This window comes from Petaurus breviceps, unplaced genomic scaffold, assembly GCF_028583685.1.
Source record: "Petaurus breviceps papuanus isolate PSGF00001 unplaced genomic scaffold, PetGlider_PUasm1.0 90515, whole genome shotgun sequence".
In the NCBI taxonomy this organism is placed as follows: Eukaryota; Metazoa; Chordata; class Mammalia; order Diprotodontia; family Petauridae; genus Petaurus; species Petaurus breviceps.
Window position 1 is genome coordinate 1,097,838 of NW_027187269.1, and position 18,887 is coordinate 1,116,724.

An 18,887-nucleotide genomic window follows, 5' to 3' on the forward strand; every position below is an offset into this window, starting at 1 on the left:
TTACCTCCTCACAGGGCAGTTATTACCTCAAGATTTGAGGGGAGTAAATTTGTGGGTGCACATTCATGACACAAACTCCCATTAGTGTTCTTCCTAAAAGCAATCAGCTGGTGGTGCAATTGGGTCTTAGCAAAGAAATTTTCTAAGATAGAATAGTAGCTACAAAACATCCTCTGATAATAAAAAACAAAACACAGCACCCATGGGAAGAGAGGAATCAGATTTAGAGTAGAGTTGTATTGAGGTACCACTATAGAATACATAGGTCACAAAGGCCATTGTTTATAACTCCTAATACTACAGGGCCCTGTGGATTTTTATTTCTTTGCAGAGTCCTCACATGGTTCCTGTTGCCCAAAGCTGCTTCCTCCCCTTCTATCTCCATGTCTATATGGAATATATTGTGACTCCTTCAATTGTGCCTCAAACTCAACTGAACTGACAAACTCTCCAACTACAGTGTTTTTCCTGCTCTGGTGAACACTGGGTCAATGGACAATTGGGAGGGGAGATAAAAGAAATACTCTTCATCCCCTGCAGGAATCCTTTCCACAAAGCCCTCCGAGCCTACAGTCCCTGAAACTCTCCAGAGCGACACTAGTTAAAGCCCTCAAGAGTATGATTAATTTGCTTACTGGACCAAATGTAGTGATCCTTTCTCATTCATTCAAAGGACTTGTTCATGCCTCATTAAAGTGTGGTTACAGTTGAACAATTAACTTAATGACTTGTCATGTTAAAACCTCATCATCTGTGACTAAATCCTGTGATTACATGAACTGAGTCCCCTATCATCCCTATCCCTTACAATCACATACACTTATTTCTTTATTCCAAAAACATCTACAATGTCAAAGGAACCAGGGTGGCGGGAGGAAGAAATATAAAGATGAATAAGACATAATACCTTACTTAAGAAGTTTATAGTCTAGGAGGAGAAATATGCATATTCATAATACAAAGGAGAATGTAGAGAATTTCACCAGAGATATACAAAGTGCTTGAAAGGAGCAGGGCTTCAAGAGTTGAAAGGAGAGATAACTTCTAGTTAAGTCATCAGGGAAGACTTCATGGAAAAGGTAGCATTTGAACTGGTCTTTCAGTAGAGCAAAATATTACAGATACTCAGTCTGTTGCCTAGAGATCCACCATTAGAGTTGTACTTGATGGTATACTATGGACCTTTTCCACCTCAAAATTTCTTCCTTTCCATTTCTTTAGGACTACAGTCTCTCTAGGTAATGGTTAGTTAATCAAATAAAGTAATCCCTATGAAGAACTGGTTAACTAAATAGTTATTTTGTCATGCAAACAACAAGATTACTTTATGCCTTCATACAAGGGTCTAAGTGACCTCTCAATATCTCTGCCAGCACAGCATAAACTATGGCAGATTTTGTAATGCTAAAAAGGCTCCAAGTACTATTCCAACCACAAAATGAATGTTATCTGAGAACCAATTTATCTAAGAATAGAGAGGTGCATTATTAGTAGGTTAACCACTAAGTAATGAATTCTTTGCTATAGCAATCTATGACACAAAGAAAAATAACAAATGAACTTTTGGGTCATGTGAGCAACAAGATAGAAGACTAGACATTTTATCTGATCTTTATGATCTCTCAAATCTTTCCAAAACAGAAATTCTGAACCATAGATAAAGCAATTTCAGCTGTTTCTATGATCTAGGATATCCAGAATCTAAAAGAAGGTTAAAAAAACAAACTGGGGGGGTGGAGTCATGATGGTGGAGTAGAAACAGGACTTCCTTGGGGCTCTGGCTCCCACCACCTCCAATTCATATAAAATGTGATTCTGAACAAACTTTGGAGCTAAGAGCCCACAAAATGACACAGAGAAGCTAACCTCCCACTGAAGACAGCCTGGCAGGCAGCAGCCAGTGCAGTGCTCTGGGAGCTAAGTCCAGCCCCATGTGAGCCTGAGGTTTTAGCTTCAGGGCAGCCCTGACCAGCCCCAGGCTGGAGGGACTTCATATCACCAGCAGCTGTGGCAGTTTCCAGAATTATCAACCCATAGATGCTAAGGACAAAGTGAGAGGTCAGTGCAGTATGGACTTTGGGATCTGGTAGTTTGGGAGTGCAGTCAGCCTTTATCCCTTGGAGGGAGAAGCTGCAAAGGTGCCACAGACATGCAGCTGCTGCTCCATGGCAGCTTCAGCTCCTGGCCTGCAGACTTAGGGGGACCAAGCTACCAGTCTAAGGAGTAATCATTCTTGCTTTAACCTGCTTGGATCTGGATTGCAGTCTACGGTGGAGATCCTGGGGTGTGTGACCCTGGCCCTTTTAAACTAAGGTTTTTTCAAGTTCTCACTTTGAATGAGGCAAGGCCCATTTAGTGAATAGGCCTCTTTAAGAAGTAGATCAAGGTGGCGCCATGAATAGAGCACTGGCCCTGGAGTCAAGAGGACCTGAATTCAAATCTGGCCTCAGACACTTGACATACTTACTAGCCATGTAACTAGTAAGTAGTCTTAGTAGTAAGGTGTGATATTGGGCAAGTCACTTAACCCCAATTGCCCTGTCCTCTCACCTCCAAAAAAAAAGCCAAAAAAAAAGAAGTGAATCAAGAGATGGCCCCTTTAATAACAACAACAACAACAACAAAATCAAACTGGGAGAGAAGAAGGAAGGAAGGAAAGAAAGAAAGGAGGAAGGGAGGAAGAAGCATTGCCACATGGGGAATCATATCCTTACATGTACATTATCTTCCCAAAATAATATTTTGATTGTTGAAACCTCACAACATATCTTGGGGTTTGGAGGTTAGGCTTTTTTCTTTTCCCTAGTTATTTATTCTTATTTGTTTCAAACTTGGACAATTAACTCTTTATTTTATGTAGTTTCATTTATGATTTCTTGAAATAGAGCTCTGAAAAACCAGGCTTTAATAAAGCCCATTGGGATTCAAATGGAACTACTTGACCATGTCTCAAACCCAAATTACTCTGCTCTCACTAATTAGTCAATAATAGGTACCAGTCCAAGCCTTACTTGGACATTGTTTGGGTTTTAATGTCTCAGAGTGAGTGTAAACAGCAATTGTTTCTATTCTGGCCAGAAACCCTGAGGGTCTTCCCCTCCTAGTTTGATTTTTTTCCCTAGGAGTAGGCAAATTGGGCCATTTTTTTGCCTTATTTCTTATCTCATTTCTTACCTAGACTTAAATCACTAAATGGGTGTTGCCTCACACAGACTGATACCTGGGAAAGACCTTAGCTTAAAAAAAACTCATGGTCTCCCACTGCATCTTGGGTCATCTCCAGTCATCCTGACCTATGTCTTGCCACTGGACTCATATAACTTTGGAGGAGAGTAAGGCTGATGACTTTGCACAGCCCTGCCTCATTTAAGTCCAATTCACTTGCAAGTCAAGAAATAACTTTCCTGATATCATTGGTCCTCTTTGAAAAAAAGGATAAACAACAATTTGTGAGTAGCTGTCCCAATGTGGACCCGACTACAACACTACAGCAGAGGAATAGAGAAGAGTGTGTAATATACTACAGTGAAATCAAGGGCTAGCAATGAAAGGAAAGTAACTTCTGTAGTCTTACAAAGAAAATAGCCAGCAGAGGAGTGGGTGAGGAGGAAGAGGGAAGAATTTAATGGGAGTGGGGAAAGGGAAGGAGGCATTACTTTGGTGATAGGAGGGGATTCCACTAATGATTGCTCCTAAGGGTAAAGGTCTGTGAAGGGAGATGAGCATCCTATACTGAATATGACCTGGGGGGAATTTGGTCATTAAAATGTCTACTCATCCTTCTATGGGAGAGGGAATTGGAACCCCTGGGAGCAACTGACAGAGGAGATTTTGAGGCAAATGTGAAATAATACATAACTAGGAAGCGGTATAGATCAGTGATGGGTCGCATAATCATGGACTTGATTGTGGAGGGTCCCCACCAAGGGCAGTGTTCCTTCTGATTCTTGAAATACTTGACATTGCTGTGGGAGTGAGGCACAATGGAAAAAGGTAATCTATATGACCAGTCCTACAAAGCAGTGGAAGAAAATACCTAGAAGGCATAGCCTGGAATGGATACCTTGGAAACTTTCATCACTTGAGGAAAACAGAGAAAAGAAAGAGACCTGATAATTATAGAGATAATAAATCAAATAATAAGGTTCTAAAGTAGATGGGAAAGAGGGATGGGTGAGGAAGAGAGAAAGAGAAATTCTTTTGGGAAAGGGGCACAAGTGAAATGTAAAAATACAAACAAAAATGAAAATTAAAAAACTAATGAACAGGACTAGTTAGAGGAAGGAGAAGGAGAATGTATTGACTGCAAGAAAAAAGGAATGGAAGAATGATATAACCAGATAAAAGTAGGAGAGGAAAAGGAACTAATAAACAAAACCCCAAAGAGAAAGGGTAACAAATGAGATGAGGGTATCAGGGGTGAGGGGAAGGGAGCTAGTGGGAACAAGGTGACCTTAAAAAAAATTAAAGTACCTGAAAGAATATAATACTGTTTACAGAAGAGGAGAGGAAAACTCATAAATTGGGAGGGAAAAACCCCTTAATGTTAGAGCCAGGTGGAGGAAAATATAAACTTAACTATCACAACTTTAAATGTGAATGAATTAAAAACCAGTATAGGAAAAAAAAAACAAAGTTATTCAAAAAGACTCCAAAGAAGAATGGCAGAACTTACTAGAAGTTTTGCCTTTTAAAAGAGCAAAAAGTAGTATAAATGAACAGGTTGGTGGAAAGCTTGAATTGAATCTAAATGAATCACATATTTCCAAGAGTATCCAGGTATGAAACTGGAAGAAAAACAAATAACCTGTAAAATTGAGGATATTTGTCAATATTTGCATTACAATCTATTTTTATCAATAGCAACAGAGAAACTAACACATTTGAACACTAACATCTCTTTCTCCAATGCAATTTAAAAAAAAGCAGAAATGGCACTGAAAAATATGAAGTTAGGAAAAAAAGTTGGAATAAACCAAATATACCCTAAGGAAACCTAAAATGGAAGTGCCACAATCTTACAAGCATTGAGGGATTGTTTTATAAGATCTTCTATGAAAGGAAAGATAATAACAGAATTGAGAAAAATCATTTTTCACATTAATACCCCAAAAGACAACCAAGAAAACATCAATTACCAATAAGTCTTATGACATTTTCTATTTCTAAAATCTTCATAAGATAATCTATATGTGTATTGAAAAAGAAAATAGAAAGGGAGCATGTAGATTTGGCAAATAGCTTTCTAAAGCAGAGCACAACCTTATAGTCCCACAATTAATTGATTATTGATTTCATAAGAGTGTTTGACTTATTAAAGCAAAACAGCCTTAAGTGCTCCCCATAGATGAGTGTGTTATGGTCAAACTTTGTATATGTTAAGATCATGCATGTTTCCTTGACAAATGCAAACACAGATATAACTTTGTTCAGTGACCCCCTGATTATTAATGTCAAATAAGGCATAAAACAAGAAGACAGTCTTGCTAAAGGTGTTTGCCACTGTCACAAAACACATCTTGCCATGGAAAAAATGGTTCCTAACAAATGGTGAGGTCCTGCAGATGCTCCTGTTTGCATAAAGCTCAGAATATCAGAATGTTGCTTCAATAAGATCTATGATTAACAACAACAAAAAAGATTGACCTAACAATCCATTTAGGAAAACTAAACTGATGAAAAATAACTGTTATCCTGACTGGGACATGTGGTTGAGTCCTTTAAGATAAGTACTCTCTCCTCTCTGGGTTTTTGTGATACTACTCTCCAGATTCAACTTCTACTTATCTGACCGTTCCTTCTTAGTGTCTCCTGCTGAATTTGTCCATAGGTTTATTCCCTAGAATTTTTTCCTTGTCCTTCTTATCTTACCTTTCTACACTAACTTTTGAGATCAGTGATCTTATTAATTACTATCTCTATGCACATGACTGACAAATCTACATATACAGTCCTTTATTTTTGTTTTGAACTTTAGACCCAAATCGCCAAACACTTACTGGAAATATTCACCTGCATGTATCATAGGTATCTTAAATTCAACATACCCAAAATAGAAGACATTTTTATTCCCTGCCTTTCCCTCCCTCCAAACCCCCCAATTTTTCTTCCTAATTTCACAATTTCTGTTGAAGGTATAGCGATCCTTCTAGTCACCCAGGTCTATAACCTTGGAGTGATCTATGTACCCTGCTCCCTTATAGGCAATCGGTTGCCTAATCTTGATTCTAGCTCTACAGTATCTCTTGCCACTCTCCCCTTAGGACTTCCTCACATCTCACCTGAACTACTATAACAGCCTCCTAATCGGTCTCCCTCTCTATAGTTTCTCTTCTCTCCAATTCACCCTGCACAGTTTTCAAATGATAGAACAAACCTAACCATGTCATTCTCCCAGTCAAGAAACTTCAGTGGTTCACTAGTGACTCTAGGACAAAATGCAGACTTCTATGGCATTTAAAATACTTCACACATATAACTTTTCCTTAGACACTCTATATTCTAGCCAAATATTACTCTTCATTCCCTATCTCTGTATCTTGATATAGGCAACTGCCATGTATGAAATTCCTTCCTTCCTCACGTCCACTTCTTAGAATCTCTGATTTTATTCAAGGCAATGCTTAAGCACCATCTTCTATAATAGGCCTTTGTAGATCCTCCCATTTCTTGTTCCTTCCTTCTCCCTGAGATTACTATTACATGTTTTATTTTGACTTACCCCTACATATAATGGCTTTCCACTGTAGGGACTTAGTTTCTTGAGGACAGGGATTGTTTATTATTTCTCTTTTATATCCAATGAACTGCTGCAGTTCTAGAACATAATAGGTGCTTAATTAATTTGTTTAATTAAATTGAACTAGTATATCAATAGATGTATTTTCTTTAGACATTGCAGATTGAAGATGAGTTCAGCCCAGAAGTGAATAGAAGGAAGGAAGTGGTTAGGTTCAATCTGGTAAGCTTTACAGTACTTTTAACAACCCCAAGATATTCCACATTCAGAATCCCCCATAACATGCAAACACAAATACCATAGTTTCAAACCAAATACTCTCTTGGAAAAGCCATTAAGTTGTGAATCTTATCACACCACAATCTCCAAGGCTTCAAAGTTGGAACAAGTCACTTTAAGGACAATGGAGAGATTCATGTTGGAAACAAACAGGTTGGAGCACACCTTTAAATTCAATTCCATTTTGTTTTTAATCCCAAATTCTCTCTCTTTTCCTTCTCCCTTCCTCACCCACTGAGAAGGAAAGAAAAATGAAACTCATTACAAATATATATAGACATGCAAAACAAATCTCCACATTAGCCATGTCCTTTTCCCCCACCCCAAGGGGAAAAAAAAGAAAATGGAGAAAATATGCCTCAATCTGTACTTTGTTCTTTACCTAGAGGTAGAAAACATTTTATACCATGAGTCCAATCATGAGTTGTAGCAGCTCATTGTATTGATTAGAGTTATTAAATCTTTCACAATTGATTATCCTTACAATACTGCTGTTGCATTGTAGATTGTTCTCTTGTTTCTGTTCATATAGGTCTTTCCAGGTTGTTCTGAAAGTACTCCCTTCATCGTTCTTATAACACAATAATATTAAAATCACATCCAAATACCATGATTTATTCAGCCATTCCCCGATTTATAGATAATCCCTGTTTCCAATTCTTTGCCACCAAAAAAGAGATGCTATAAATATGTGTGTGTATATAGCTACGTATGTGTGTATGTATATAGTATATATGTATGTATATAGGTACTTTTTCCCCTTTCTTTGTTCTTTTTGGGGTATGGATCTAGTAGTGGTATTGCTAAGTCAAAGGTATGCACAGTTTTATAGCTCTTTGGGCATAGTTCCAAAATACTTTCCATAATGGTTAGACTATTTCACAGCTCCACCAATAGTGCATTAATATATCTATTTACCCACATCCCCTCTAGCATTTATCATTTTTCTTTTTAGCTGTCAGCCAAATCTGATGAGTATGAAATGGTACCTCAGAGTTGTTTTAATTTTTATTTCTCTAATTATTAGGGATTTAGAGTATTTTTAATGTGGCTATTGATAGCTTTCATTTCATTCTCTTAAATTATCTATTCATATCCTTTGTCCATTTATCAATTAGGGAATTGCTCTTGTTCTTATAAATTTGAAATGAGACCTTTATCAAAGAAATTTGCTGCAAAATGTTTTCCCCAGTTTCCTGCTTTTCTTTAAATTTTGATTGCATTCATTTTGTTGTGCAAAATCTTTTCAATTTTATTTAATCAAAATTATCCATTTTACCTTCTGTTAACTCTCTATCTCTTGTTTGATCATAAAGTCTTCCCCTAAAATTGGATCTTACAGGTAATTTCTTCCATATTCCACTACTTTGCTTGTGATACCACCCTTTATGTAGAATTTTTGAGCTTATCTTAGTGTATGGCATGAGATTTTGGTCTATGTTTAGTTTCTGTCAGATGATTTTCCAGTTTTTCTGACAATTTTTGTCAAATAGTGAGTTCTTACTCCAATAGCTTGGATCTTTGAGTTTATAAAACACTAAGTTACTGTGTGAATATTATTCATTTATGTCTGTATATTGTATACCTAATCTATTCCACTGATTAACTTCTGTCTAGGTTCATTTTTCAAAAAGGTAGTTCAAAAAGTCTTAAATGCACTCTCCTCTATTTTCCATGTCAGTTGTTTTTCCTATGAGATATTTCACATTTTCTTCAATTTAAAAAAATATCTTCACTTTGTTTTAGAGTTTCTTCATGTCTCATAAAGCCATTAGTTTCCACATGTCCAATTCTAATTTTTAAGTAATTATGTCCTTCAGTGAGCTTCTGTATCTCTTTTTCCATTTGGTCAATTCTGTTTTTTAAAATGTTATTTTCTTCAATATCTTTTGTGCCTCTTTTTTCATAATTATTTTTTATAATTTTCTTGCAGCATTCTCATTTCTTTTTCTAATTTTTCTTCTACCACTCTTACCTTTCTTTAATTCTTCCAGAAATTCTTGTTTAGCTTGTATATAATTTGCGTTTTTCTTTGAGACTTTGCTTGTAGCTATTTTCAAATTGTTGTCTTCACTGAATTTGTGTCTTGATCTTCCCTGCCCCTATAGTAGCTTTTTATGGCCAGGTTCTTTTTTTAAATTGTTTTCTCATTTTTCCATTCTCTTTGTTGACTTTGAACTTTATGTCAAAGTTGAGTTCTGCTCACCTGGAGGGAGAGGCACTGTTTCAAACTTGAGGATTTTTCATGCTGCTGTTTTCAGAACCAGCTCTGGAGTTCTACATGTTTTTGGTGCTTCCAAGGTAGAGTTATCCTGGGACACTGCTCTCTTGGTCTTCACTCTGTCTATACCCAGGAAGGTCCCTGTTTCCCTATAGCCATAAGCACTAATGCTCCTCTCATCCCTGGAACTGTTACCATGTCCCTAGTCCCCTGAAACCACAAACACTAATGATCCTCTCTGCCCTGGAACTATGGTGCACATATCACATATGTGCAATGAAGTTGCCAAGTAGCTCCCAGTCCTGTGCCTAGTATTATCTCAGGGTCCCCTATAATCTTTTTCTGACCAATTGTGCCATCCCCTTACTGTCTCTGCACTAAAAGTTACTGAAGCTTTTATTGCCATTGTTGCTGCCTCCAAGGCTAACTGCTGGCATTATTACAATATGCACCCTAAGCCAGCATTGTCACAGACCTCTCCTGCCAACCTCCTAAGTTGTCTTGGACTGGAAAAATGTCTTACTCCAACCTTTTATTGGATATGAATATCTCACTCCAGAATATAATATCAGAATAATATCACTCCAGAATTTGATTTGACATGTTATTTTAAAGTTGTTTAGAGAGAATTGTTGGAGTTCAGCTGGATTTCTGCCTCTACTCCACTCTCTTGGCTCTGTCCCCCTTATTTGATTTTTTTTAATGATCTTTTTTTTGCTCTTTTTTATCTTTCTTTAGCTCTTCTAGGAATTTTTGTTGGACTTGTGTCTAATCCACATTTTTCTTGGAGGCTTTGCTTATAGATGTTTTCAAGTCATTGTCATCTTCTAAGTTTGTCCCTTGAACTTTCCTCTCATCATAGTAACTTTTTATAACCAGGTTTTTGTTGTCGTTGTTGTTTGCTCACTTCTCCAGTTTCTTCTTTTTTTTTCTTACTTTGAACTTAATGTTAGAGTTTGGCTCTGCTCACCCTTGTGCTAGGGAGGGATAACTGGCCTAAGCTTCTGTTTTTTATGCCTTACTATTTTCATAGCTAGGTTTGTGAGCTTGTCAAATTTTAAAGCTTCCAAATGATATGATCTGAGTAATGTTCTGCTCAATGCCTTTCCTGTCTGTACTCTTGTCCTTACCCAGTTAGGGCTTCTGCTCCCTCCCAAATGTAACCACTCCCCTCCACCCTAGAAGCACAAAATGGAACAGGGTAATGGACAATGAGGCTATCTGATCCTGTGCTCAATGCTAGCACAGGGGTCCACCTAGAATCACTTTCTGATCAGGTTTTCAGTCTCCTTACCAATCCTGGGTGATGTGTGTTCCATGTTGCCACTGCTTCTGCCACCTGTGCCTCCATGGTCCACAGTTGGTGCTACTTCAGTCACACTGGGCTCTGGGTCAGCTTTCACCCCAGTTTCCATAGACTTAATATGCCCTGGGCTGGAAAAAAAAATTATTCACTGTGAATTGTTGGTTATCCCCCTCAGAACTCAATTTGACACATTTTTTAAGGTTGTTTAGAGGAATGGATCAAGAGGCCTGAGCAGAATTGCTCATATTGGCTCTACCCCTAGATTATTTTTCCATTATACTACTTGTGTCCTTAACTCCCTTTGTAGGTGTTTCTCCATATAATTATGGAGAAATTATTTAAAATTATAAAATTATAATTTTATAAATTATAAAAAATATAAAATTATAATTTTATAAATTATAAAAAATTATATAATATTATAATTATTTTCTAGAAAAATATTGGATTGCTGGATGGTCACTGTATTTAAAAATGAAAACTTTGCAAGAAACTATGAGTTATTTTTCAAAGAATATTTCTTTTGGGGATGTTGTACTTTACCCATTTATTTACATATATTATGTATTTATTTGGCAAAGTACTCCAGGAATAATTAGGATTCCTCTTTCCCAAACCTTCTCTTCTGGCTCTAATGGATACTAAGACCTGGGTCCATTTTCTCCATAATTACTGCTAAATTTCTTGAAAGCTTGATTAATTTTAATTTCTCATTCATTATGTCTTCAGAGAAAGTATGACCCATAAATATGGACACAGGCCAAGAAGTCAAGAATTTCTGAAGTCCTTGGTTCCATTCTTCTAATGACACTACAAACCAACCAGTCCATCCACAGTGTTATGGCTTCTCAATATCCTTGCCAATAAGGTGAGTAAAATGTTTTGGTTTTTTTTTTCCAAGAAGGATTCCCCCCTCCCCCCAAATTCATTAGTATCTATAGAATATATTCCTATGATAGAAACTCTACTTTCCAGTTAAAAGTGGAATAATCTAAAGAAAAAAATAACAATGTCACTTCTAAGGTGTCTCCTATTCTTTATTATTCCAGCTTTACTTTGTAGAATGAATGAATGGATGTCAATGTGCTAGGTGCTGGGAATACAAATAGAAAAGGCAAGGTAGTTTCTGCCCATGGGAGTCTTACATTTGAAGAGGGGACATCAAAACATAGAAGGCACTTGTGGCCAGGAAAGGGTGTTTTAGTAAAAGATCAATCAATTATTTTAGTTGCAGTCAAGTTGAGAAATGATTTTCAGGGCAGCTAGGTGGCACAATGAATAGAGCACCAGCCCTGGAGTCAGGAGGACCTGAGTTCAAATCTAACCTCAGATACTTAATACTTTACAAGCTGCATGACCTTGGGTAAATCACTTAACCCTAATTGCCTTGCCTTCCCCCCCCTCCAAAAAAATAAACAAACAAAAAAAAAGAAATGATCTTCAACTGAAAGTTCATGCAACATTACACATCTGTAGCACTCTTGACATCTTGTATTTAAAAAAATTAATAGAAATGTATTTTCTCTCCCTTCCACCTTTAACATCATTGAGGGGGAAAAGAAAAAAGAGAAAAGGAACTTGTAACAAATATGCTTAGTCAAGTAAAAGACTTTCTACAGAGAGAGACATGAATTGAAAATTAGAATATAGCAAAAGTTGAGTGGGTTGTTTAAAACATATATATGTCCATATACGTATATAATTTGGTAATTTGTCCTTTAGAAATATGAACTCTTTAATTATAGGATAAACCCTGTACTATTTCTTTTTTTTTTTACTTTTTGAGTTCTAAGTTCTCTCCTTCCCTCCAGCGTCTGCCCCATCCATTGAGAAGGCAAGCAATTATGATGATATAATTATACATGACAAGTCATATAAAACATATTTCTATAAAGTAATTGTGAAATGCCTATTCAGTTGTTCCACAGTGTTTAATTATCAGTCTTCTGAGAGAATAGATGTATAATTGACTATTGTATCTTATTTGAAAAATAAAAGAAAAATACTTCAATCTGCACTGAGAGTTCATCAGTTCTCTCTCTGGAGGTAGATAACACTTTTCATCAAGAATCCTTTGAAATTGTCATGGATTATTGTGTTGCTCAGAACAGCTAAATCTTTCATAATTTATTTTTTTTTACAATACAACTGTTTCTGTGCATAATGTTCTCCTTGTTATTTACTTCATTTTACATCAGTTCATAAAAGCCTTCCTAGGTTTTTTTCTGAAACCACCCCCTTAATCACTTCTTATAGCATCATAGTATTTGATCACAATCATATACACCACAATTTGTTCAGCTTCCCCAATTGATAGGTATCCCCTCAATTTGTAATTCTTCACCACCACAAAAAGAGATGCTATAAATATTTTTGAACATATTTCTTTTTGTCTTGTTTTTCCTTTTTCTTTGATATATTTGGGATACAGATGTAGTAGTGATATTGTTGGCCTAAAAAGTATGCAGTTTTACAGCCCTGTGGGCATAGTTCCGACTTGTTCTCTAGAAGGACCAGACCAATTCACAATTCCTCTAATAGTTTATTAGTATGCTTACTTATTCCATATCCCCTACAGCATTTGACATTTTCCTTTTCTGTCATCTTAGCTAATCTTATGGGGGGGGGGGGTGGAGATGGTTCTTTAGAGTTTTTTATTTGGATTTATCTAATGATTAGTGATTTAGAGCATTTTTTTTCATATGACTACTGATAGCTTTGATATCCTCTGAAAACTACCTGTTCATATTCTCTGACCATTTATCAATTGAGGAATAACTCATATTCTTATAAAGTTGACTTATTTCTCTATAAATTTGAGTAATGAAAGGTAGATCAGAGAAACTTGTTATAAAGTCCTTCCCTCCCTCTCCAGTTTCCTACTTTCCTTCCAATTTTGTCTCTGTGCAAAAACTTCAATTTTATATTCATAACCAAAATTATTCATTTTACCTCCAGTGATTCTCTCTAACTCCTGTTTGCTCACAAAAATCTTCCCTCATCCATAGATCTAACAGGTAATTTTTTCCCCCATGTTCCCCTAATTTGCTTATTATATCAATCTTTATGTCTAAATCATGTACCCATTTTGACCTTGTCTTGGTATATGGTGTGAAATGTCGGTCTATACTTAATTTCTGGCAGACTGCTTTCCAGGTTTCCCAGCAGTTTTTATCAAATAATGAATTCATACTCCAAAAACTTGGATCTTTGGGTTTATCAAACACTTGATTATGGTTGTCATTTACATCTGTATATTGTGTACCTAATCTATTCCACTGATGAACTACTCTTATTTATTATTTAATGCTAGATCATTTTAATTACCATTTTATAGCATTATTTGAAATCTAGTACTGCTAGGCCACCTTCCTTCACATTTTTTTCATTAATTCCCTTAAAATTCTTTACCTTTTATTCTTTTAGATGAATTTTGTTATTATATTTCTAACTCTATGAAATAATGCTTTGGGAGTTTGATTTGTATGGCATTAAATAAGTAAATTAAATTAGAATTGTCATTTTTATTATATTGACTTGGACTACCTTATGAGTAATTAATATTTTTCCATTGTTTAGATCTATCTTTGTGTTAAAAGTTTTTGTAACTGTATTCATCTACATGTGTGTGTTTGTGTGTGTCCTGGCAGACAAATTCCCAAGTATTTTATACTGTTTTTAGTTATTTTAAATAGAATTTCTCTTTCTCTTGCTGTTGGGTTTTGTAGATAACATATAGAAATGCTGATGATTTATGTGGATTTATTTTATATCCTGCAACATTGGCAAAGTTAACTTTTTCAATTTGTTTTTTAGTTGATTCTACAGAATCAACTTCTATAAGTATATCATCATATCATCTGTTAATAGAGATCACTTTCTTTCCTTGGAGCTTATTCATATTTCTTCTTTTTTCTTATTGCTATAGCTAGAATTTCTAGTACAATATTAAATAGTAATGGTGATATTGGACATCGTTGCTTCATTCCTAATTTTATTGAGAAGGCTAGAAGCCTTCTCCACTTATCCCCATTATAGACAAAGCTTGCTTTTCATTTTAGATAGATACTACTTATCATTTTAAGAAAAGCTCCATTCATTCCTATGCTTTCTAATGTTTTGAGTTGTTCTTTTTTTTCCATAGAAATGGGTGTTTGTCAAAGGGGTTTTGGGGGACATCTATTTATATAATCATATGATTTTGTTGTTTTTGTTATTCATATGGTCAATTGTGCTTATAGTTTTCCTAACATTGATCCAGCCCTACATTCCTGGTATAAATTCCATGTGATCATACTATATAATTTTTGCCATGGTTTCTTGGCTAGTATTTTATTTAAAATTTTTGCAATGATATTGATTAGGGAAATTTGAGCTGAGGTTTCTTTTTCTGTTTTCTCTCTCCCTCCCCAAAACCACATTTTTCTCATTAGAAGAAATTTGGTAGGACTTTTTCCTTACTTATTTTTTTCAAATAGTTTATATATTGAAATTTATATATATATATATATATATATATATGTAAGCTATATAATATGTAGTTTATATATTGGAATTAATTGTTCTTTAAGTGTTTGGTAGAATTTGTTTATCCTGGGGAATCTTTCCTCAGGTCCTAAGGAACATTTTCCTGGAGATTATGTGGTCCTAAGGTTTTTTTCCCTAGAAAGGTCATTTATAGATTTTTAAATTTCTTTTTCTAAGACAAAGTTATTTAAGCATTTTATTTCCTGTTTTGCTAATCTGGGCAAATATATATTTTTATAAATAGTCATCCATTTCATTTAAATTGTCAGTTTTATTTGCATATAATTAAACAAAATAGCTCTGAGTAAGTGCTACAATTTCTTCTTCATTAAGGTCCATGCACTCTTTTCATCTTTAATACTGGTGATTTGGTTTTCTTATTTTTAAATATAATTTAATATAATATATTATCATATATATGCATGTATAATTTATTTAGTTTTTAAAAAATGAAACCATCCTCTAGTTCTATTTATTATTTCAAAGGTTTGGTTGTTGTTTTTTCACTTTCAATTTTATTCATCTTTCCTTCAATTTTTAAGCTTTCAAATTTGATGTTTAGTTAGGAATTTTAATTTGTTCTCTTTATAGTTTTTTGTTTCATGCCCAATTTATTGACCTACTTTTTATCTTTTTATTAGTGTATGTGTTTAGAGATATAAATTTCCTCCTTTGGCGGCACTTCACAAACTCTGATATGTTGTCTCATTGTTATCATTATCTTTAATGAAGTTATTATTTCTATAATTTGTTCTTCGACTCATTCTTTAGGATGAGAATACTTAATTTACAATTCATTTTTAATCTATTCTTCCAAGTTTCATTACTGAATGTTATTTTTATTGCATTATGTTATAATAATATTCACAGGGTACATTTACTATTTCTTCTTTTCTACATTTTTTGTGAGGTTTGTGCACTCCAATACATGGTCAATTTTCATGAAGGTGTCATGTCCAGCTGAAAAGAAATTCCTTTCTCTTTCCATTCAGTATTATCCAGGGGTCTAGCACATCTAGCTTTTCTAAAATTCTATTCATCTCTTTAACTTCTTTCATATTTATTTATGGTTAGATTTATCTAGTTCTAAAAGGAAAAAATAGAGATCTCCTATGAGTATAGTTTTATTATCCCCTGTAACTCATTTAACACTTCCTTTAAGGGTTTTGATGCTATTTTGTGCTTATAAGCTTAGTACTGATATTACTTCATTGTCTATGGTATCTCTTGGCAAAATGTGATTTCCCTGATTATCTCCCTTAATTATTTTAGCTTTTGCTTTGTGTAAGATAATGATTACTAAATTTTCTTGGACTGGAAAAACGTCCCACCCCAACCTTTTATTGGTTATACAGCTTTAGAATTCAATCTGATGTGTTGTTTTAAAGTAGTTTAGAGGGGAATGTTGGGATAATATAAATAGAATGTTCCTTTCACTCCACCATTTTGGAGGCCTTTAAATTCTACACTTTTTTTTGCCTTTTGGAGGGCAATTGGGATTAAGTAACTTGCCCAAGGTTACATGGCTAGTTGTTTGTGTGTGTGTGTGTGTGTGTGTGTGTGTGTGTGTGTGTGTGTGTGTGTTTGTGTGTTTTAAGTGTCTGAGGCCGGAACCTGAACTTGAGTCCTCCTGACTATGGGAGCTGCATTTTACTCACTGCTCCACCTAGCCGCCCCTAATTCTATACTATTTTCAAAGAAGTGTTTCTAATAATGCCTTTCTTATCTTTTTAGAGTCATGTTTCTTTTCTCTGTCTCTTGATCTTACTCTCCTCCCTTAGTCTTCCAGAAACATTCGAGGTGAACCTAGATTTAAGAGATTTAAGTCAAAATCCAAAGTATATAATAACTAGAATATAATTTTTTCTTGATAATTTAGAGGTTGGTTGAGGTGTAATGTGAAAAAATAAATTAAACTCAAATTAGCATAAACCTGGGTTTTCAAAATATTAATTTAATCATGTGGTATCTTAATGTGGGAATAACCCTGTAAACTAAATTTTCATTAAACATAATAAATGAAATAAAATCAAAAGACTTCTCAATAAATTAGAGAGATATACAATGATAAATTGTGGCTTTAAAAAAATTTTAATTCCTTAATAGCCCTTTTTGAACTTTAAACAGGACTAATTTAAGTTTATATTCAGTGTTGTTCTTCCAAAACATCAAAATGAGAGGTCATGGGTATTAAAGTTTAACAGTTTAGTACATGTCAAAACCTCTCTTTTATTTGTGAGTTTTGGAATTATTCTATATGGTGTGTAGATTAACTCTAAATTACAAGGTATAATTACATATTCCCTTATTGAAAATTTGTTCCCTCTGATTTATCTTTGAAAGTATCCATAATTTGACAAAGTATGTTAGAGAAAAAAAGGATACCCTAACTTTATGAGTTTGCTGAAAGACTTAGATCTCACCTTAGTCGTATTTTAATGTAATCTGGTTCTTTTAGGGACACTTATTCTATATACTGTACATGAAATATTATACATTAAAATAGTTCTACAACTTGCTATACCTCTTGGAATTTGATTAATATGTGTGTTATACATACTATAATTATTAAGGATTAAGATTATATGGGAATGGAAATAGGAAACATGTTAATTGTTTTTAAATTACTGTTTTCCACTTAGTTTTTAGATTATTTATAATATCTAATGCTATCCGTCTAAAGAATCCTATGCAATTGTCTGGTCAGTCAATTAATCTTTATCATCTCCTGTGTGATGAAATAATACACTGGACCATAATGGGGATTATGGACTATTTGTTTAAAATGATCAGTTTTGATTGTTATTGGCTACATATAATTAATTGATTTTCAATTTGGGGATATTGCTTTTTATTATGGTAACTACTGATTTTGGATTATTACCAAATCATTTGATATTTATTTTGCCTTATTGAAAGGGTTTTTTCTTTCATTTTATTTCTCATACTGTAAACTGAAATATTCCAAAGATTCAATCTTGTTGTACTTGCTAGCCATATAATGTTGAGCAATAGGTTAAGAAAATGAAGTAGCAGGCTATTTCTGCATATGACAAATGTTCAAATTGCTCTAAGATACTGATGTGTCAAGCAGGTTTTCATGCACAGAGCCTAGAATCTCTATTCTAAATTACTGGAAATGAGCATGAAAACATGTTAAAAATTTTACCAGCCAACCCAACTACAAACACTGCTTTTAAACAATTAAGACTTTTAGTTTGGAGTCCACAGATCCTACTTTAAGAGACTGTAGACATTGACATTGAAATAGGAAGTCAGAATGAATGATGTAGTTAACATCTCCCTGCCACAATGGGAAAAGATCATAAATAGAGAATAAATTTCCTAGGGCCTCAGAGACAGAAAGCTAGATTAGCGAGCCTTAATAAATATCATTGCTGTCCTAAACAAGCCACTATTTCTTCTCTGTCAACTGCCATTCATTTCCTATGTATAATTTCATATCATTTTTTAATGTAGTCAGAATCATTGATATATACTTTTAAATATGTTAGGAATAGAATCTTATGTATAATATTAATTATTATTAGTGATGTGCTTATAACATATATTGATATGTTGTTATATTTGTTATATATAATGCTAATATAATATTATCATATTACATATAACTATAATACTAATATAATATATAACTATAATGTATGTATCAACAAAAGAACTATCCTAGATGCTAAGGATAAAATAAAAAGGGAAAAAAGGGGAAAAAGTCTAGTCTCTATCCTTAAAGAGCTTGCATTCCATTGCTGTAGCAGCAAGCACCCCAAGCGTCCTCAGGGTTTGCAGCTACCACA

General features: G+C 34.5%; 1 long non-coding RNA gene across 1 annotated transcript in view; it reads left to right on the forward strand.

Moving 5' to 3' along the window:
• LOC138142052 (uncharacterized) overlaps window positions 1-18,887 on the forward strand; it is a 357,105-nt gene that overhangs the window by 221,279 nt on the left and 116,939 nt on the right. The window contains exon 3 of the long non-coding RNA XR_011163328.1: window positions 11,275-11,413. This is a non-coding gene — a long non-coding RNA (uncharacterized lncRNA). The remainder of the gene's footprint in view (window positions 1-11,274; window positions 11,414-18,887) is intronic.